Source organism: Ranitomeya imitator, chromosome 5 (assembly GCF_032444005.1).
Source record: "Ranitomeya imitator isolate aRanImi1 chromosome 5, aRanImi1.pri, whole genome shotgun sequence".
Lineage (NCBI taxonomy): Eukaryota > Metazoa > Chordata > Amphibia > Anura > Dendrobatidae > Ranitomeya > Ranitomeya imitator.
The window spans coordinates 696895678-696918104 of NC_091286.1; the positions used below are offsets into that span (position 1 = coordinate 696895678).

At 44.6% G+C, this 22427-nt stretch overlaps 1 protein-coding gene across 1 annotated transcript in view; it reads left to right on the top strand.

Annotated features, from left to right (window-relative positions):
• Positions 1–22427, top strand: part of LOC138638839 (oocyte zinc finger protein XlCOF22-like) — a 247230-nt gene that overhangs the window by 221046 nt on the left and 3757 nt on the right. The window lies entirely within an intron of this gene.

Genomic DNA, 22427 nt, shown 5'->3' on the forward strand with positions numbered 1-22427 from the left:
AAGACTTTACATAGAGACAAACCCCTCCTCCTCTCCGATTTTTACGATCCTTTCTAAACAGACTGTAACCCTGTAAGTTAACTGCCCAGTCATAGCTTTCATCTAACCATGTCTCGGTTATTCCCACTATGTCAAAGTTACCTGTAGATATTTCTGCTTCTAGTTCTTCCATCTTGTTTGTCAGGCTTCTGGCGTTTGCGAGCATGCAGTTTAGAGGATTTTGTTTTGTTCCAATCTCCTCACTGTGGATTGTTTTAGAAATGTTCTTACCTCCCTTCTGAGTATGTTTTCCTGGGTCGTCTTTGTTCGAGTCTAATGTTTTTCTTCCCGTCCCCTCTTCTTCTAGTTTAACGCCCTCCTGATGAGTGTAGCGAGTCTTCTGGCGAATGTGTGTTTCCCAGGTTTGTTGAGGTGTAGTCCGTCTCTGGCGAGGAGTCCATCATACCAGTAATTCACACCGTGGTCCAGGAATCCAAATCCTTGTTGTCTGCACCATCGTCTTAGCCAGTTGTTTGCATCAAGGATCCTGTTCCATCTCCTGGTGCCATGCCCGTCTACTGGAAGGATAGAAGAAAAAACTACCTGTGCATCCAGTTCCTTTACTTTCTTCCCCAACTCTTCAAAGTCCTTGCAGATTGTCGGTAGGTCCTTCCTTGCCGTGTCATTGGTGCCAACATGTATCAGAAGAAATGGGTGGACGTCCTTGGAGCTGAAGAGCTTTGGTATCCTATCGGTCACATCCTTGATCATCGCACCTGGAAGGCAGCATACTTCTCTTGCAGTTATGTCCGGTCTGCAGATGGCTGCTTCGGTGCCTCTCAGTAGTGAGTCTCCCACCACCACCACTCTTCGTTGCTTCTTGGCTGTACTTTTTGCTGTCACTTGTTGCTGTGTGCCCTTTTCTTTTTTGCTTGCTGGTATTGCTTCATTCTTAGGTGTGCCATCTTCATCCTCTACAAAGATTTGATATCGGTTCTTCAGTTGTGTGGTTGGTGATTTCTCCATGGTCTTCTTGCTTCTTTTGGTCACATGCTTCCACTCATCTGCTTTTGGAGGTTCTCTGACACTTTTTGCACCTTCTGTGACCAGTAGAGATGCTTCTGTTCTGTCTAGAAAGTCTTCATTCTCTTTGATGAGTTTCAAAGTTGCTATTCTTTCTTCCAGACCCCGCACCTTTTCTTCTAAAAGGGCCACTAGTCTACACTTCTGACAGGTGAAATTGGATTCTTCTTCTGGTCGATCTGTGAACATGTAGCACATGCTGCAGCTCACCATGTAGGTTGTCACATCTGCCATGTTGCTCCTAGATCCTGCTGACTTGCTGTGTGTTTTCCTTCTTGTGTAATCTACTCAGCCAAGCTCTCTTGCAATAATGTCCTACAGGCAAAAATTCGCGCGCCGTAAGGTGATGCTTTCGAAGCAGCTGGTCCCGGCTGTACCCAACGATCTTCTAGCTTAGGGAGACTTCGCTTCTCCCAGAAGGCACCTGGAATATGCAAATTAGCCTCCTGAAGCTTGAATCCCTGGTTTGGTGATGCTTTCGAAGCAGCTGGTCCCGGCTGTACCCAACGATCTTCTAGCTTAGGGAGACTTCGCTTCTCCCAGAAGGCACCTGGAATATGCAAATTAGCCTCCTGAAGCTTGAATCCCTGGTTTGGTGATGCTTTCGAAGCAGCTGGTCCCGGCTGTACCCAACGATCTTCTAGCTTAGGGAGACTTCGCTTCTCCCAGAAGGCACCTGGAATATGCAAATTAGCCTCCTGAAGCTTGAATCCATCATACGTCCATCATATTGTCTTTGTCTGTAAAATGGGAAAGGTTTGTTCTCAGGGTCAGCCAATTATTTTAGTGTAGCTAGCTAGTCAGAGGGCGTTCAGGGATAATACTCCTGTATCTGTCTTACACTACCTGATGTGGTTGGTTCTCTGGTGGTGGGGGGTGACTAGATGACCGGTTGGGGGTGACATGACATGCTGGTCTACAGCTCCTTCCCAAAAGGATTACTGTCAGCCTACTCCCAAAATTAATGTCCCCACTACCCACTATCCTGTGTCAGCTTCTTATGTCACTACAATACATGATCTTGTCTGGACTGGATTCAGTGTAATTCACTTAGGTTGGGTTACATCACAGATCATACAAGTATTTCTCCAGTCTGGGTTTGTCTGACCGCAATGTTTACAAGTCCATCTGTCTTGTCTTGGTCTCTGGTTATACAAAGGTATGACCGTAGCAGTAATGTGTCGGTCATAGTCGGACTTTTAAGCATCAAAACATTCATAATACACCTTACTTCCGTCCTGCTGCACTCTCTCAGATGCCATTTATTCACATGCTATTTTCCTCATTTGTCTGTGCCTTTTTGAACATCCAAACATCCATCCACTCACTGGCATTTTTGCCTGTTTCAATATTGGTCTCACTGCTTCCTTTTTCCAATCTGTACAGCGGTTTTTGGATCCCATTGGGGGCCCTGACTGCACACAGAATAAGTTGCCCATGGCTTCAACTTATCCGCTCAGACACTCACCTCTAAAAATGCCCTTTATTAGTGTGCCTTGCCTTAAACCAGGGTTGCAACACGTGACAAGTCAGAGTGAGTGTCAAGGTTTAGCGAGCAGGTTACACCACCTACCACTCGGTAGACCTAAAGGATTCTAGTGGGCAGGTTAAACCACCTACCACTCGGTAGACCTAAAGGATTTTACCGAGCAGGTTCACTACCTACCACTCGGTAGACCTAAAGGATTCTAGCGAGCAGGTTACACCACCTACCACTCGGTAGATCAGCTGGCTAGCACAGCTCCATGGAACGGAAAGGTTACACCACCAATTTGCCGTAGGCTGACTGTAGCAGGTTACACCACCTATTACATCAGCCGTGCAGTTGGCTACCTCCTCAGTTGATCCTCAATTTGCTATATATCAATCACTCAACTTGAAGCAGGTGAATCTTTTACCAATCCTTTCAATCACTTACAAGTGTCCTCTAAAATAGGCACAATTCTTTTCACTTTCAAATTCCAACTTGAACTTACGATATTTCTTTCTACTTCAATACATACAGTACTGTTGCTTTAAACACAAATCTCTCAGCGCGTACTGAACCGAGGACAGAATATGCACAGCTCCATATTCTTCAGCAGCTATATGGCCCCCCTTTCTCTGGCCCGCAGCGCAGAGAGAAGAAATGAAAAACAATTCGCGCAGGGGTTCGCCCCTCCCATCAGGTATTCAGTAGAGATAAGGAAGTCACAAACAATTGCGGCTTAATTCCAGCTTCAATCAGAATTTCAGAATTTTAGTGTCCCTTCACTTCTTAGATTTTAATCAGAATCTGAATCTGTTTCCTCAAAACCCTCATCCTCCTGTGGAGCTGGAAACCATGGAACGTCACTGTAAGGGCAAATAACTGTATAATGTGAGAAGCCGCGCCTTGCCCTTTTTCTGGCCAAATTCTTCCAGGAAACTTTCCAATGTCAAACCACACAACACGGGTTTCACTGAATCTCAGTTGTAAATTAAATGTACATTAAAAATATCCACAACTCATTCATCCTGGACAATTAACAACAGTTAGATAAGTAATGATACTTATGTGATCACTCATACATGCATGCTCATTCAGGGATTGTTGTTTCTTTTCCTTTCACTTTTCAGTTGATTTTTACAAGAAGAAAATCCCTTATCTCAATCACTCCACCTAATTCAGCTCAAACTACGCTGAATAATGTCTTCTGTCACATACAGAGGACCACACCTAACGGAACCCCTCATCAATCAGGGATTTATGTTTATTCCTTATACTCATTTACTCACCTCTCATCTCATTCAGAGTTCTCATAGACATACATACATACAAGGTTCACACAGCCTGCCTATTTTGCACTTTGGAATTAACACAACTCTATATAACAAAAACTGCAGCAGTGTCCACTGACACTCTGAAAGCACTTTAAGGCCAAACAACAAAAACCACGGCCCTAATACAAAATACAGCTTCATATAATGTACTGCCAATCCAAAATGACCAAAATAACAACACTGCACAGAGTCTATCCCAGCTCTGTATTACACACTACGCAAATACACAACCAATTAGGATACTGACAAATGATACAGATAACAATTATCATCTTATAACTCTATTATTCAACTCTCATACGGACATAAATAGACAAAACACAAAACTCACTGGTGATGTGGATTCTTTGAACCATGCTCGCAGCCTTTTACCCAGAGGTATGGAGAGATCCAGATGAGAGATTGCAAGTGCAAAACAGGTTTGTAAGAATAATATTTCTCACCTTGCTGCAGCTGGTGTTTTGCATGCCAATCTCCCAGAAGCTCCCCCATACGGATTCCGAATAGGCTGGATACACAGCCCCGGTCGGGCGCCAAAACTGTCGTAGCTGTTTTTCGTTCTGACCCAAATGTCAGCTTACAGATCACCAGTGAGACCAAATTGTGGAGTTACGCCCATCATTTTACAAGCGCCCTTGGAGACAAAAAGACACCTCACACACATCCTGTGAGCAAGTCACTTTTATCTGAAGTAATAGAGCAAGAAAGCAATATTTTATACCATTTACAACAAATGTAATTCTCAATGCAATTCATGTAGCCCCCACCATCACCCAGGGTCATACTGACCTTTATTCTCTCACGTACCAAATAACATGTTGTGACTGAATATTGAGAACATACATGATAAGAAGTGTAGTGTCCTTGAAGCGGAGACACTAAGACTACTGCATCAACAGATTCTAGTAATTCTAACACTTAAAGGCAAGAGGCACTTAAAGGCAAACTATTAACCCTTCTATATCACCAGTTACCTGGACTTTGCCAACATCTGGAATCCGCACTCTTGCCACACCGGATCTATTCACCAGATCCTGCATCACTTTTCCAAACCTACCAATGACTTTCCCCACCAGATTTCTGGGTACTCGAACGACATCTTCCCCAAAGCCCAGCCGACTTTGCGCTTTCCTGGCATGCTCCAAACGTTGAGCTGCTTCCTTGTTCCTTAACAGGATCATTTGTTTCATGTGAAGACATTGTAGGTGCATATCCTTCAGGATAGCCACCCGCTTCACTGTGACTTCCTTAGTCGACAGGATCACCAACTGTTTCGTCTCTGGGGCCCAGTTCACACTATTCGCTTCGACCCCCTTCTTAAAGGCCTCATGCACACCTTCACCGTTACAGGCTTCTTGCACATCTTCAGGTACATCTATCACACACTTGAAGAGCGGGGTCTCACTTTCTTCTTGGATATAGCGCTCTCTTTTGGCCTCGGACCTTTCCATGAAGACATCTGCCACGACCGGGTGACTGTCTTGTTCTGCTTTTACCACCAATTCTCCCTCCGCTTTACACTCTTCCATATCCCTGGCCAGGATGGGCACTGGCATCTTTACCTCGTCACCATTCTGGTAACGCCGCTGTGAGTCTGTGACCAGCATCTCCTTCTCTTGCAGAAGACCACTTAATGCTTCCCTGAGCTCTTCCACATCTTCCCTTAAGGCTTTATTCACACTTTGCCACGTTGACAGGTGACCTCGGAGCTCAGAGACTTCCTTCTCCAGCTCAACCACCCTGTGCTCAGCTGCTTGTCTCAGATGCCTTAACTCGGCCTGTAAATCTGTCACCTTTTGCTTCTCATGAGACAACTCATTAGCGAGATCCTGGACCTCCTCTTTATCAACCTTCTCAGAGGGTGTAATTTGTTCAACCCCTTTGCCTCTTTTACGTCTCCGGCGATGGGAGGAAGACTTGCCACTTGCACTTGAGTCAGCTATACTGCACTCTTTTCCACTGGCATCCTCATCTGAATGGGAGTCACCACCACCTGGTTGGTTATCCTGGAACCAGCAGTCGCCACTTACACAGGTCATATTTTCTGGCATGGCTGCCCCGCCATCCTGACATCACCTTGTGGAGCACTGTCGTTCCCCCGTGTCAGTGTTTCTGTCAGCACACCATTGTACTCAGTCCTAGCGGTTGCTACTGACAAGGACAGGTCACAATCACCCCCGGAGTCTGTGTCACACCCCACAGTATGGTGAACCCTCAAGTTCCTTTCTAATAGGGTGTCAGCTTCACAGGTTTCATTTCCCACATCACTGTCAGTAAGTTGGGCAGACAAACCCTTCATACAGGTCACCCAGATGTCTGACCCGTCAATTCTGGGATGTATTTCTGACTTAACGTATGCCCCTGCAACAATAGAGAGACTTCCATCCTCCTGCTGTAGAGGAACACCCTCCTTCCACAAATCCGAGAACAACTTACAGTCCCGGCCTACTCTCACCGGACAAGGTAAGTTTGGAACTATGGCGGCCTCCAGACTTGAATGGCCCCTGACCGTCTCGAGTTGCACCAAGGCCACTGAATAAATCTTAGTGTCCCCATGGATGCATGTGACCTCAATCTTCCTTTCAGATATTACAAATTTATGCTCTACAGCCCTTACTAGGGTCACCGAGCTCCCCGAATCGACCAGACCAAATACCTCTTCTACATCTGCGTTCAATTCTAGTACACATCCACGTAACCTCTTGCCGGGTGGGTAGTTCGTGGAGCAGATTGGACACACATAGTAACATAGTAACATAGTAACATGGTTAGTAAGGCCGAAAAAAGACATTTGTCCATCCAGTTCAGCCTATATTCCATTATAATAAATACCCAGATCTACGTCCTTCTACAGAACCTAATAATTGTATGATACAATATTGTTACATAGTAACATAGTAACATAGTAACATAGTTAGTAAGGCCGAAAAAAGACATTTGTCCATCCAGTTCAGCCTATATTCCATCATAATAAATACCCAGATCTACGTCCTTCTACAGAACCTAATAATTGTATGATACAATATTGTTCTGCTCCAGGAAGACATCCAGGCCTCTCTTGAACCCCTCGACTGAGTTCGCCATCACCACCTCCTCAGGCAAGCAATTCCAGATTCTCACTGCCCTAACAGTAAAGAATCCTCTTCTATGTTGGTGGAAAAACCTTCTCTCCTCCAGACGCAAAGAATGCCCCCTTGTGCCCGTCACCTTCCTTGGTATAAACAGATCCTCAGCGAGATATTTGTATTGTCCCCTTATATACTTATACATGGTTATTAGATCGCCCCTCAGTCGTCTTTTTTCTAGACTAAATAATCCTAATTTCGCTAATCTATCTGGGTATTGTAGTTCTCCCATCCCCTTTATTAATTTTGTTGCCCTCCTTTGTACTCTCTCTAGTTCCATTATATCCTTCCTGAGCACCGGTGCCCAAAACTGGACACAGTACTCCATGTGCGGTCTAACTAGGGATTTGTACAGAGGCAGTATAATGCTCTCATCATGTGTATCCAGACCTCTTTTAATGCACCCCATGATCCTGTTTGCCTTGGCAGCTGCTGCCTGGCACTGGCTGCTCCAGGTAAGTTTATCATTAACTAGGATCCCCAAGTCCTTCTCCCTGTCAGATTTACCCAGTGGTTTCCCGTTCAGTGTGTAATGGTGATATTGATTCCCTCTTCCCATGTGTATAACCTTACATTTATCATTGTTAAACCTCATCTGCCACCTTTCAGCCCAAGTTTCCAACTTATCCAGATCCATCTGTAGCAGAATACTATCTTCTCTTGTATTAACTGCTTTACATAGTTTTGTATCATCTGCAAATATCGATATTTTACTGTGTAAACCTTCTACCAGATCATTAATGAATATGTTGAAGAGAACAGGTCCCAATACTGACCCCTGCGGTACCCCACTGGTCACAGCGACCCAGTTAGAGACTATACCATTTATAACCACCCTCTGCTTTCTATCACTAAGCCAGTTACTAACCCATTTACACACATTTTCCCCCAGACCAAGCATTCTCATTTTGTGTACCAACCTCTTGTGCGGCACGGTATCAAACGCTTTGGAAAAATCGAGATATACCACGTCCAATGACTCACCGTGGTCCAGTCTATAGCTTACCTCTTCATAAAAACTGATTAGATTGGTTTGACAGGAGCGATTTCTCATAAACCCATGCTGATATGGAGTTAAACAGTTATTCTCATTGAGATAATCCAGAATAACATCCCTCAGAAACCCTTCAAATATTTTACCAACAATAGAGGTTAGACTTACTGGCCTATAATTTCCAGGTTCACTTTTAGAGCCCTTTTTGAATATTGGCACCACATTTGCTATGCGCCAGTCCTGCGGAACAGACCCTGTCGCTATAGAGTCACTAAAAATAAGAAATAATGGTTTATCTATTACATTACTTAGTTCTCTTAGTACTCGTGGGTGTATGCCATCCGGACCCGGAGATTTATCTATTTTAATCTTATTTAGCCGGTTTCGCACCTCTTCTTGGGTTAGATTGGTGACCCTTAATATAGGGTTTTCATTGTTTCTTGGGATTTCACCTAGCATTTCATTTTCCACCGTGAATACCGTGGAGAAGAAGGTGTTTAATATGTTAGCTTTTTCCTCGTCATCTACAACCATTCTTTCCTCACTATTTTTTAAGGGGCCTACATTTTCAGTTTTTATTCTTTTACTATTGATATAGTTGAAGAACAGTTTGGGATTAGTTTTACTCTCCTTAGCAATGTGCTTCTCTGTTTCCTTTTTGGCAGCTTTAATTAGTTTTTTAGATAAAGTATTTTTCTCCCTATAGTTTTTTAGAGCTTCAATGGTGCCATCCTGCTTTAGTAGTGCAAATGCTTTCTTTTTACTGTTAATTGCCTGTCTTACTTCTTTGTTTAGCCACATTGGGTTTTTCCTATTTCTAGTCCTTTTATTCCCACAAGGTATAAACCGCTTACACTGCCTATTTAGGATGTTCTTAAACATTTCCCATTTATTATCTGTATTCTCATTTCTGAGGATATTGTCCCAGTCTACCAGATTAAGGGCATCTCTAAGCTGTTCAAACTTTGCCTTCCTAAAGTTCAATGTTTTTGTGACTCCCTGACAAGTCCCCCTAGTGAAAGACAGGTGAAACTGCACAATATTGTGGTCGCTATTTCCTAAATGCCCAACCACCTGCAGATTTGTTATTCTGTCAGGTCTATTAGATAGTATTAGGTCTAAAAGTGCTGCTCCTCTGGTTGGATTCTGCACCAATTGTGAAAGATAATTTTTCTTGGTTATTAGCAGAAACCTGTTGCCTTTATGGGTTTCACAGGTTTCTGTTTCCCAGTTAATATCCGGGTAGTTAAAGTCCCCCATAACCAGGACCTCATTATGGGTTGCAGCTTCATCTATCTGCTTTAGAAGTAGACTTTCCATGGTTTCTGTTATATTTGGGGGTTTGTAACAGACCCCAATGAGAATTTTGTTACCATTTTTCCCTCCATGAATTTCGACCCATATGGACTCGACATCCTCATTCCCTTCGCTAATATCCTCCCTTAAAGTGGACTTTAGACAAGACTTTACATAGAGACAAACCCCTCCTCCTCTCCGATTTTTACGATCCTTTCTAAACAGACTGTAACCCTGTAAGTTAACTGCCCAGTCATAGCTTTCATCTAACCATGTCTCGGTTATTCCCACTATGTCAAAGTTACCTGTAGATATTTCTGCTTCTAGTTCTTCCATCTTGTTTGTCAGGCTTCTGGCGTTTGCGAGCATGCAGTTTAGAGGATTTTGTTTTGTTCCAATCTCCTCACTGTGGATTGTTTTAGAAATGTTCTTACCTCCCTTCTGAGTATGTTTTCCTGGGTCGTCTTTGTTCGAGTCTAATGTTTTTCTTCCCGTCCCCTCTTCTTCTAGTTTAACGCCCTCCTGATGAGTGTAGCGAGTCTTCTGGCGAATGTGTGTTTCCCAGGTTTGTTGAGGTGTAGTCCGTCTCTGGCGAGGAGTCCATCATACCAGTAATTCACACCGTGGTCCAGGAATCCAAATCCTTGTTGTCTGCACCATCGTCTTAGCCGGTTGTTTGCATCAAGGATCCTGTTCCATCTCCTGGTGCCATGCCCGTCTACTGGAAGGATAGAAGAAAAAACTACCTGTGCATCCAGTTCCTTTACTTTCTTCCCCAACTCTTCAAAGTCCTTGCAGATTGTCGGTAGGTCCTTCCTTGCCGTGTCATTGGTGCCAACATGTATCAGAAGAAATGGGTGGACGTCCTTGGAGCTGAAGAGCTTTGGTATCCTATCGGTCACATCCTTGATCATCGCACCTGGAAGGCAGCATACTTCTCTTGCAGTTATGTCCGGTTCTGCTCCAGGAAGACATCCAGGCCTCTCTTGAACCCCTCGACTGAGTTCGCCATCACCACCTCCTCAGGCAAGCAATTCCAGATTCTCACTGCCCTAGTACAATTGCCCCAGGCAACAGTTCGATGATGCATTCACTGCCGCTTTTCCTGCCACCCCCTCTATTTGGGTTACCGCCCCCTTTTGGGAATCTGCCCCCTTTAGGTTCACTACCCCCTTTTGGTATTCCACCCCCTTTTGGGCAACTACACTCTTTTGGGATACCGCCCCTTTTTGGGACTCCACCCCTTTTTTACCAACCATCCCTGTTTGGGTTACCGCCCCCTTTTTTGGGGGGGACAACACACTATTAGGGACACCAACCCTTCTCTGGGGTACACCCAACGGTACTGTCAGGCACCAGTTCACAAACGTCTCTTTGGGTTGCACTGGCCCTTTAAGAGTCTGCAAAAAGAAAAAAAAATAACTTTTTTTTTTTTTATTTTCCAGCTCCTGCTGGTTATCACAAGCCGCTGCTGCTGAACCTCTTGCTGCAACTGCAGCTGCACTCCACCGCAGACTTCGTGGACCCACTGATCCACAGCAAGATGCTTGTCACCCTTCGTAACCCCGCCGAGTTACAGCAAGATTGTATTGGGGAACCGTTCTGCCCGCATTCGAAACACCAATTGTAGCGTTTCACCCACTACGTGTCTTGGGGGACACTCGCTTGGCAGCAGAATAACCATAGACAGGGACGTTTTTTCCAGATAAACAGTCCATTCCGGTTTATTAAACATCCTAAACCGTATCTCAAACAGTTCATTATACCGCCATATCAGCATATCACATACGGTTTTACATTGCCTTCAGTGGTCACACTGGTATCTCTCCAGTCACCGGGTGACTGCACAGTTTAGCAACTGTCCTATGTTAGCGGTTACTTCTTAGGAGCTCCTGCTCCACAGGTTGACTCCACATCAGTCCAAGGTCCACAACAGGACCGTCCAGGTCGACGGTCTCACAGTGCTTCCAGGACGACTCCACTCCCAGGAGCCTCCAACACTGACCGTGCAGGACCTACAGCACACAGGCTACTCAGTGCCAAAGCCCAACCATGTGCTATTCAGGAATTCCCAGGATTTCCATCACAGGCTTCCAGGGCCTTGCACTTGGACCATACAGATCCAAACACAGGAACCACACAGGAACCTGTGACCCACACCCTGGTCACCTTACATACCCGTAACCACTCCCTTGGGTGGGAGTGTGGGTGTGTGTGGCTAGCTTGTCCCGCCCATCTCACACAACTAGCCCTGCCAATCTGCCATAAGAATTTACACATTTACATGTGGGACTACAGGTCCCAGACCACAACATAACTTTAGATTGACAGCGCAGAGTGTCCTCCTCTGCGACACACATACCGGCCATCTACAATTCTGCCAGTCACTGTTTCATCACTTTTATGCCTCCAAGCGCATCTTGAAGCACACACACAGCGCCCCCTGGCTGTAACACTGGTCACTGCACCACAATATATATATATATATATATATATATATATATATATATATATATATATATATATATATATAGACAGTATATATGGTTGTTTTTTTTGTTTTGTTTTTTACACATGGATCCCTTGTATAGCCGTATGTCGGTTTTGCAAGCCTGCGATAAAAACATGCAGTACGGCTGCCATACGGATTACATACGGAGGATGCCATGCGCAAAAAATGCTGAAACACCCTGCCTACGGAGGAGATACGGACCACTATTTTGGGGACTTTTCAGCGTATTACGGCCGTAATATACGGACCGTATTGTCTTACGCCGAGTGTGACGCCGGCCTAAGGGCCCGGAGTCAGGGAGCAGCCGGGCAATCGGCACCATTTCTGTTACCTGCAGGAACTTCTCATCACCTTTTTCTTCCTTCTTCTTGCCTCTAGTTACACATTTAGAAGTTCTCCGCCATATTTCAGCCTGATCTAACAAGCCACAACCGTGCTTTTCTTTCTACACATTTTTCCAGAAGTCTTCATCATGTCTGGCCCCCGGTGGACACCCTGACTCTGAACAAACCTCTGCATTTTCTGCACAATGTTTTTTCCTCTTTTTTCCCTCACAAATTCCAGTTCTACCATGCTCCATCGGTTCCTTACTGACCAGATTACCCATCTTCTGTTGGAAACAGGCATACAGGAGTAGAAAGGCAAACCAGCGAGGATTCCTACCAGGCTCACCATGGTTTCCTTGTGTCACTCCATGCCTGAATTATATATAGTCAGACGAAAACCATCGGCCCCGACGTCTAGGAGCCGGAACAATATATACAAGAGGCCAATGTCGGCTCCACTGGGTACAATGAACTCATCGTTACCATCCAACCCACCCACAGATGACCCATGACATCCTAATCCACACTCCCCATACAACATGGGACCTGGATACAGAACACAAGGTTTCACCGGGGTCTCACAATAATGGAGCCACTGTCTATGGACAGATTGGTGATCCGCAGACCCAAAACATACTGGTGCCAAGACCAATTCAGGCAGTGTAAGAATAACATGTCTTCCCTCGCTGCAGCCTTTCCTGAGTTGTCTTTCTTGACACTAGGAGACGTTTGGATCCAGCGGTTCTTTCAACTAGCGGGTCCCTGTTCGTTGCGCCAGGTTTTGTTGTGGCCACCACATATTGTGGGACGTTCTGAGGCGTCGGCTGCTCCAAATGTAATTGTAAAATCTGAGTCCATGTACTGAGACAGAACCACACTGACACTTCTAGTATCAGAACAGAACTCGTTATTACATCAGTCAGTCGTTATATAAGTTATTAGTATTCGTGCATTATCTCTAATTATGTGCTGGCATTAGCAGACATGCTCCTAATTGGCAAGTCAGCACTATTGACACCCAGCGTGTGGTCTCGGTATCCAGCTAGCCCCCCTAATATTATTTTCCCTCTTATTTCTATGTCTTCACACAAAAACATTCCTGAGACCCCTTATCTGATCATAGACTCCATCTTAGAAGGAAGTCCGGGTGGATCAATATAAATCCTTCTCTCACATTACTGGCTGTGGAAAAGCAAGATGACTCCTCACCCCAGAAAAGAAATCCAGCAAATGTTCTGCTCCCAATTCTAAGTGCTCCCCTCTGTTCTGAGCCCACCAGTGTTCATAAACCTGTCACTGCCGCTTCTCATTTCCTTTTACCTGGGCAATCTGTTACTGAAGAAGATCCACTTTAGGACCAAAACGTTTGTATTGGATTCCGTGCACAAATAAATATTTACCAAGCTTACTTCACATAAACCACGTTTAGCGTCCACATGTTTGGCATTTATGTAGCAACTAGGTGGTGGCCCGATTCTAACGCATCGGGTATTCTAGAATATGTATGCGTAGTGTATAGCACAGCCCACGCAGTACATAGCACAGCCCACGCAGTACATAGCGCAGCCCACGCAGTACATAGCGCAGCCCACGCAGTACATTGCGCAGTCCACGCAGTATATTGCACAGCCCAAGAAGTACATTGCGCAGCCCACGCAGTACATTGCGCAGCCCACGCAGTACATTGCGCAGCCCACGCAGTACATTGCGCAGCCCACGCAGTATATTGCGCAGCCCACGCAGTACATAGAACAGCCCACGCAGTACATTGCGCAGCCCACGCAGTATATTGCACAGCCCAAGAAGTACATTGCGCAGCCCACGCAGTACATTGCGCAGCCCACGCAGTACATTGCGCAGCCCACGCAGTATATTGCGCAGCCCACGCAGTACATTGCGCAGCCCACGCAGTCCACGTAGTATATTGCCCAGCTCACGTAGTATACAGCACAGCCCACGTAGTATATTGCCCAGCCACGTAGTATATTGCGCAGCCAACGCAGTACATTGTGCAGCCCACGCAGTACATTGCGCAGCCCACGCAGTATATTGCGCAGCCCACGCAGTACATAGCACAGCCCACGCAGTACATTGCGCAGCCCACGCAGTACATTGCACAGCCCACGCAGTACATTGCGCAGCCCACGCAGTACATTGCACAGCCCACAAAGTACATTGCGCAGCCCACGCAGTACACGTAGTATACAGCACAGCCCACGTAGTATATTGCCCAGCTCACGTAGTATACAGCACAGCCCACATAGTATATTGCCCAGCCACATAGTATATTGCGCAGCCAACACAGTACATTGCGCAGCCCACGCAATACATTGCACAGCCCATGCAGTATATTGCGCAACCCACGCAGTATATTGCGCAGCCCACGCAGTACATAGCGCAGCCCACGCAGTACATTGCGCAGCCCACGCAGTACATTGCGCAGCCCATGCAGTACATTGCGCAGCCCATGCAGTACATTGCGCAGCCCACGCAGTATATTGCGCAGCCCACGCAGTACATAGCCCAGCCCACGCAGTACATAGCCCAGCCCACGCAATACATTGCGCAGCCCACGCAGTACATTGCGCAGCCCACGCAGTACATTGCGCAGCCCACGAAGTACATTGGGCAGCCCACGCAGTACATTGAGCAGCCCACGCAGTACATTGCGCAGCCCACGCAGTACATTGCACAGCCCACGAAGTACATTGCGCAGCCCACGCAGTACATTGCGCAGCCCACGAAGTACATTGCGGAGCCCACGAACGCACGTCATCATCTCGCAAGACCGCAATGCATTGAGCGGTCACTGGGGCGTCGCGAGGAGCGTCGGTAATCGCTTCTATCCGGGGGGCCACCGGACGGTGAGTATATAACTATTTTTTATTATTTTTTATTATTTCTAACATTAGATCTTTTTACTATTAATGCTGCATAGGCCGCATCAATAGTAAAAATTTAGTCACACAGGGTTAATAGCAGCGTTACCCGAGTGCGTTACACCGCGGTCAACGCTGCCATTAACCCTGCGTGAGCCCTGACCGGAGGGGAGTATGCGGGCGCCGGACACTGACTGCGAGGAGGAAGGAGAGGCCATTTTCTTCCAGACTGTGCCCGTCGCTGATTGGTCGTGGCTGTTTTGCCACGACCAATCAGCGACTTGGATTTCCATGACAGACAGAGGCCGCGACCAATGAATATCCATGACAGAAGGACAGTAAGACAGAAAGAGGGAAGTGACCCTTAGACAATTATATAGTAGATGAGAACCCACCTAATTTACGGGTGCATGTCTTCGGAAACACAAGCTGGGCATAACCCCGGGCTCTACAACGTACAGGCTCTACAACATACTGGCACTACAACGTACAGGCTCTACAACGTACTGGCTCTACAACGTACAGGCTCTACAACGTACAGGCTCTACAACGTACTGGCACTACAACGTACAGGCTCTACAATGTACTGGCACTACAAAGTACTGGCTCTACAACGTACTGGCTCTACAACGTACTGGCACTACAACGTACAGGCTCTACAACGTACAGGCTCTACAACGTACTGGCACTACAACGTACTGGCTCTACAACGTACTGGCTCTACAACGTACAGGCTCTACAACGTACAGGCTCTACAACGTACAGGCTCTACAACGTACAGGCTCTACAACGTACTGGCACTACAACGTACAGGCTCTACAATGTACTGGCACTACAACGTACTGGCTCTACAACGTACTGGCTCTACAACGTACTGGCACTACAACGTACAGGCTCTACAACGTACTGGCACTACAACCTTCTGGGCACTACAATAGCAGAGTTGCCATTTTCATCCAGCAACATCCAGTGCTGCTAGTTTCTGGAAAATACCCATGGAGTCAAAATAGTCACTACACCTATACATAAATTCAGCAAATGGGGTCACTTGAGGGGGGATTCTGCTATTCTAGCACTTAGAGGCTTTGTGTATGGAGTCTGCAAACTATTGTAGGAAAATCTGCGCTCCAGGAGGCAAATAGTGCTCCGTCCCTCCCGAGGCTCGCTGTATGGCTACGCAGTACTGTACTGCCACATATGGGGTATTTCCACGTTCAGCAGAAATTGTGGGACAACATTTGGTGCCATGTGAAATCTAGAGCAAATATTTTTTTATTCACTGCCCAGTTGTATAAAATTCTGTGTCAGTATGATCCCTGTACCCTTAGATGAATTGACTGAGAAGTGTAGCTTATCAACTGGCGACAGTTATGGGGCTTCTGCTGTTCTGACACCTCGGGAGCTCTCCCATAACAAACCATAACAGTAAATCCGCACTAAATTATGGCACTTCTTCCCTTAGGAGTTTTTCACAGTGCCTCAAAAGTAGATCACGATTACATCTAGGGTGTTTGTGTACCCAGGAGAGATTGGGCAAGAAACTGAAAGGTCCACATTATAAAAATTAAAAACTTGGGACTAAAACAACTTTTTAGCTGTAAAAATGTCATTCAGTTTTTCTCACCGCCCAATGGTATACGTATATTTCTGTGTGGCACATGTAGTGTCCGTATGCTCACTGCACCCTGTAAGATTGCTCTCACAGAGTGAATTGGGGGACACCCGCTTGGCACGGGATTAACGTACACGGGCACGGTTTTTCAAACAAAACAGTCACTTTGGTTTATTAAAGACTCATAAACCGTATCAGGAACAGTCCATTACACATTTCATCAGGATATCACATTAAGTCTGCGGCAACTAAATACGCTGGTCCTCCTGACCAGTTGCCGTGGGTTACCACACAGGTCATTTAACATATGAAGCACCAACAATCAATGGTACCTTCTGGGAGCTCCTGCTCCACCTGCTGAGTCCTTGTCAGTCCTCACTCTTCTGGGAAAGCTGCCAAACGGGGACCACCAACTTGCCTGGTCGGCACACATAGTCAGTCCAGACCCACCGAAGGACTGTAGCTTCCCCACACAGTAGATGACACTGGCTCTGCAGATCCCGGTCCTCACCTCGTGCTATTCAGGGACCCAGTCCTACTCCCAGGACCTCCCAACACCCAGGTTACACAGGATCACACAGGCGGCCAGTCCGGGTACTATTCAGGACGTCCATCCCCAGCTGGGACCGTCCAATACCCAGGCCACCAGGTCTGAAGCCCCACCATGTGCTCTTCAGGAAGCCTCCTCCCAGGTCTTCCAACACAGGTCACTCACAGCGACCATACACAGGCACTCCCTGTGACCCACACCCTGGTCACATTATATATACACTTAAACCACTCCCCTGGATGGGAGTGTGGGTGTGTGGCTAGTTTGTCCCGCCCATCTCACATAACTAGCCCTGCCAAACCTCCCATGACTATTATACAACACTATACTTGTAGGACTACAGGTCCCAGAACACCATATCACTTCAGGCTGGCAGCGCAGAGTCCCCTCCTCTGCGACACATATATCGGCCATTCACCACAATGCCAGACTTTGTCACATCATCACATCCATGCCTGTGATTCCCATGCACTCTCACGGCCTCAATACACCTCTGTGTGCATACTGGGGAGACTATGCAGCGCCCCCTACCTGTTACAGGGGTCACTGCATCACAACCCATAGATGAATTCATTGAGAGGTTTAGTTTGTAAAATGATGTCACTATTGGGGGTTACTGCTGTTCTGACCCCTCAGGGGCGCTGCCAATGTGACATGGCACCCGCAAACTATTGAAAACAATCTGCACTGTGATATGACCCTTCTTCCATTCTGAGCTTTGCTTTATGCCTCAAAAGTCGTTTTTGGCCACATATGGGGTATCGGTGTACTCAGGTACACAATAAATTGTATGGTGCAGTTTCCCCTGTTACCCTTGTGAAAATAAAAAAAATTGTGGCTTAAAGAAAACATTTTTGTTTGAAAAATTAGATTTTTTATCTTCAAAGCTCAATATTATAAACTTTGGTGAAGAACCTGGGGGTTCAAGGCGCTCAGCACACATCTAGATACAGTACACACCTTGAGGGGTCTAGTTTCCAAAATGGGGTCACTTGTGTTCAGCACATCAGAGGCTCTGCAAACCCAACATGTCGTCCTCTAATGATTCCAACAAATTTCACACTCAAAAAGTCAACGGCTCTCCTTCCCTTCCGAGCCCTGCCATGTGCCCAAACAGTAGTTTTCCTTCCCCATTTCATTAATTCCTGTGAAGCACCTGAAGGGTTAATAAACTTCTTGAATGTGGTTTTGGGGACTTTAAGGGGTGCAGTTTTTAGAATGGTGTCACTTTTGGGTATTTTCTGTCATTTTGGACGCCCAAAATTAATTCAAAAGTCATATGATCCCTAAATAAATGGTTTTGTAAATTTTTTTGCAAAAATTGGAAATCGCTGGCCAACTTTTAACCCTTTTTGCTTTCTAACAAAAAAATATATGTTTCAAAACTTGTGCTGATGTAAAGTAGACATGTGGGAATTGTTAGTTATTAACTATTTTGAGTGACATAACTCTGGTTTAAGGGCATAAAAATAAAAAAAAAATTAAAATTGTGCAATTTTCAAAATTTTCACCAAATTTCCATTTTTTTAGATATAAACGCAAGTCATATCAAACAAATTTTACTACTATCATAAAGTACAATATGTTACAAGAAAACACTCTCAGATCCATTGAAGCTCCAGTGTTATAACACTGAAAGGGTGCTATGTAATAATAATAATAATAATAATAATAATAATAATATGTGCACATGGAGGGTTTAAAAAGATGAGTTTTCTAGTGGTAAGATGAGGTGTTTTGTTTTAAAAGATTTTTTTTTATCCCCGTAGCTCTTTTTTTTTTTTTTTTTTTTTTTTTGTAGCATTTCGTTTGGACATAACTGTTTCCATCAGGAAATAATTCAAAGAAGTGAAATGCAGTTTTGTTTCCTCATCAGGCATTTTTCAAAATCTGAAGCGAGAAAAAAAATTCTCAAAAGACGTAACATATAAACAGCAGACTGGGTTTACAATCAAAATAAATAGGAGTCTTTCAAATTGTTTTAATTTATTTTTAGTGGATTTGCTACAAAAAACATTCTGAAAAACAACTCCCTTGAATTGCTTAGTGCATTATCTGGGACGTGTATGTGATTGTGGTTTTGCTCGGTTTCATGGTATTCCTAGTTTGGCTGAGAAAGAACGAACACAGCCAATATATAGACGTACCCGGAGGAAGTGACCAAGACAAGGATAGATATAAAGAATGCCTTTATTATAACTGATTGGCAAGTAAAATAATATAACAATTTGTGCGCATAACAGGACAAGAAAAATATTTACATCAATAATTAAAATCTAATAAAAGGAGATGGTAGAGGCTGACCCAATTGTATACATATATTATAGGTCCAAGGTAGTGCAGCCCCAAGAGAGATGCTAAAAATTACAGAACTTAGCAATATATCAACCAGATGGTAAATTGTGCAAATAGCAATATATAAGGTGCGGGATGTCAAGTTTTAAAGGCCACTACTATATATCAACCTACATGGATAGTGGTATACCTCACAATATGCCTCACAATATGCCTCAAAATATATAGTTGGGTGGTGTATGAAAAAAAGGGGGGTAAAGTGCAAGAAAAATAAAATTAATGCCAGTATATATATATATATATATATATATAGATATATACACATACATACATATATATATCAGGCTAAAACAAGTGTAACTTCTAAAACTGTGAGATAAAAAACAATAAATACAAAACCGTATAATATGCAAATGTAAGGTGCAAAATATCAAGTGCTGACAACTGCCAATATATATCTCTCAAACCGCATGTAGTATGCTTCACAATATATAGTGTAATTAATATAAGGTGCAAAAGAATAAAGAGCAGATTAATAGGGCAGGATTATAATTTTGTAAAGTGACCATGTACTAGAACATAATGTGCAAAATATCGCAAAAAATGGGGGCTATCAATAAGTATGTGGAGGCTCTTAGGTATAATACCAATACCACAACACCGAGTGTCCAGGTGCCCTAATTGTGCAATGCAATGTGCAGCCTACTCCTCAGAAGGGGAGATACAGCAGGGACCCCGCAATCAAAACAATATAAGTGCACGGAGTAAAACAACTGGGGATGTATACACACTATACCTTAATATGAGGGTCAGCCAGGTCCCGTAATAGCGCACCCCGACGCGCATTTCGGATCTTAGTCCTTCGTCCCCTGACGAAAACTTGACACTAAGGTATAGTGTGTATACATCCCCAGTTGTTTTACTCCGTGCACTTATATTGTTTTGATTGCGGGGTCCCTGCTGTATCTCCCCTTCTGAGGAGTAGGCTGCACATTGCATTGCACAATTAGGGCACCTGGACACTCGGTGTTGTGGTATTGGTATTATACCTAAGAGCCTCCACATACTTATTGATAGCCCCCATTTTTTGCGATATTTTGCACATTATGTTCTAGTACATGGTCACTTTACAAAATTATAATCCTGCCCTATTACTCTGCTCTTTATTCTTTTGCACCTTATATTAATTACACTATATATTGTGAAGCATACTACATGCGGTTTGAGAGATATATATTGGCAGTTGTCAGCACTTGATATTTTGCACCTTACATTTGCATATTATACGGTTTTGTATTTATTGTTTTTTATCTCACAGTTTTAGAAGTTACACTTGTTTTAGCCTGATATATATATGTATGTATGTGTATATATATATATATATATATATATATATATATATATACTGGCATTAATTTTATTTTTCTTGCACTTTACCCCCCTTTTTTTCATACACCACCCAACTATATATTTTGAGGCATATTGTGAGGCATATTGTGAGGTATACCACTATCCATGTAGGTTGATATATAGTAGTGGCCTTTAAAACTTGACATCCCGCACCTTATATATTGCTATTTGCACAATTTACCATCTGGTTGATATATTGCTAAGTTCTGTAATTTTTAGCATCTCTCTTGGGGCTGCACTACCTTGGACTTATAATATATGTATACAATTGGGTCAGCCTCTACCATCTTCTTTTATTAGATTTTAATTATTGATGTAAATATTTTTCTTGTCCTGTTATGCGCACAAATTTTTATATTATTTTACTTGCCAATCAGTTATAATAAAGGCATTCTTTATATCTATCCTTGTCTTGGTCACTTCCTTCGGGTACGTCTATATATTGGCTGTGTTCGTTCTTTCTCGTATATAGTGGTTCTTCCACAACTCTTCTCCACAGAAGCACTAAATCACTGGCACTTGGCACATATTATTTTTATATTGTTGATTATTAATTAATTGAGGTTGGTGCGTCTGTGGTTGTGTCTACTAGTTTGGCTGAGCATTTTAGTATCTTTAGGCAGTTAACATATCTAAGGCCAGTCTCACACATCCAGAAATTTCCGGTACCGGAAAAATCAGTACCGGAAATATCTGTGTCCATGTGCTCACTTGGCACATCAGTGTGGCACACGTGCGGCAGCCGTGTGCTGCCCGTGTGCTGCCTGAGGACCACACAGACCTACAGTAAGCGCTGTCCCCTGCGTGTGGTGCTGAAGCCGGCATTCATCCCTTCTCTCCTGCTCAGCTAAAAGCAGCGCTAGCAGGAGAGAAGGGATGAAAGATCAAGTTTTTTTTGTTTAAATTAAAGTTTGGGGTCACTTCACGCCTACCACCCCACCCCCGTGCGCCCGCCCGCTTGAAGAGAAATACTCACCCAACTCCCGCGATGCCTGCTCTCAGCGCCGGCAGCTCATCCTGTGTGAGCGGTCACGTGGTACCACTCATTAAGGTGATGAATATTCATCACATATTCCAAAAAAAACTTGATCTTTCATCCCTTCTCTCCTGCTAGCGCTGCTTTCAGCCAAGCAGGAGAGAAGGGATGAATGCCACATGCAGGGGACAGCACTTAATGTAGCGCTGTCTCTCCTACCGTGGTACGTGCACACGGAGGAGAGTGCACACTGTTCTCCGTGTGCACGTGTGCGGGACGCTTTGCAGACCGTGCTGTCAGAGAAAAACGGACATGTCTACGTGTTTTCAACACGGACACACAGTCCGTGAAAACACGCAGACGTGCATAGACCCATTCATTTGAATGGGTCTATGTGTGTCAGCGTCTCCGGTACGTGAGAAAACTATCACTACACGTACCGGAGACACTGACGTGTGAAACCGGCCTAACAGAGGATGAGGAATTATAGAGAGAATTGGGAATGTTTTCTCCTACATAAAAATTACATCTTCGACTACAACAAAATGGGTGGCTATGTATCCAGAGTGATAAAAATTGCCTAATCTT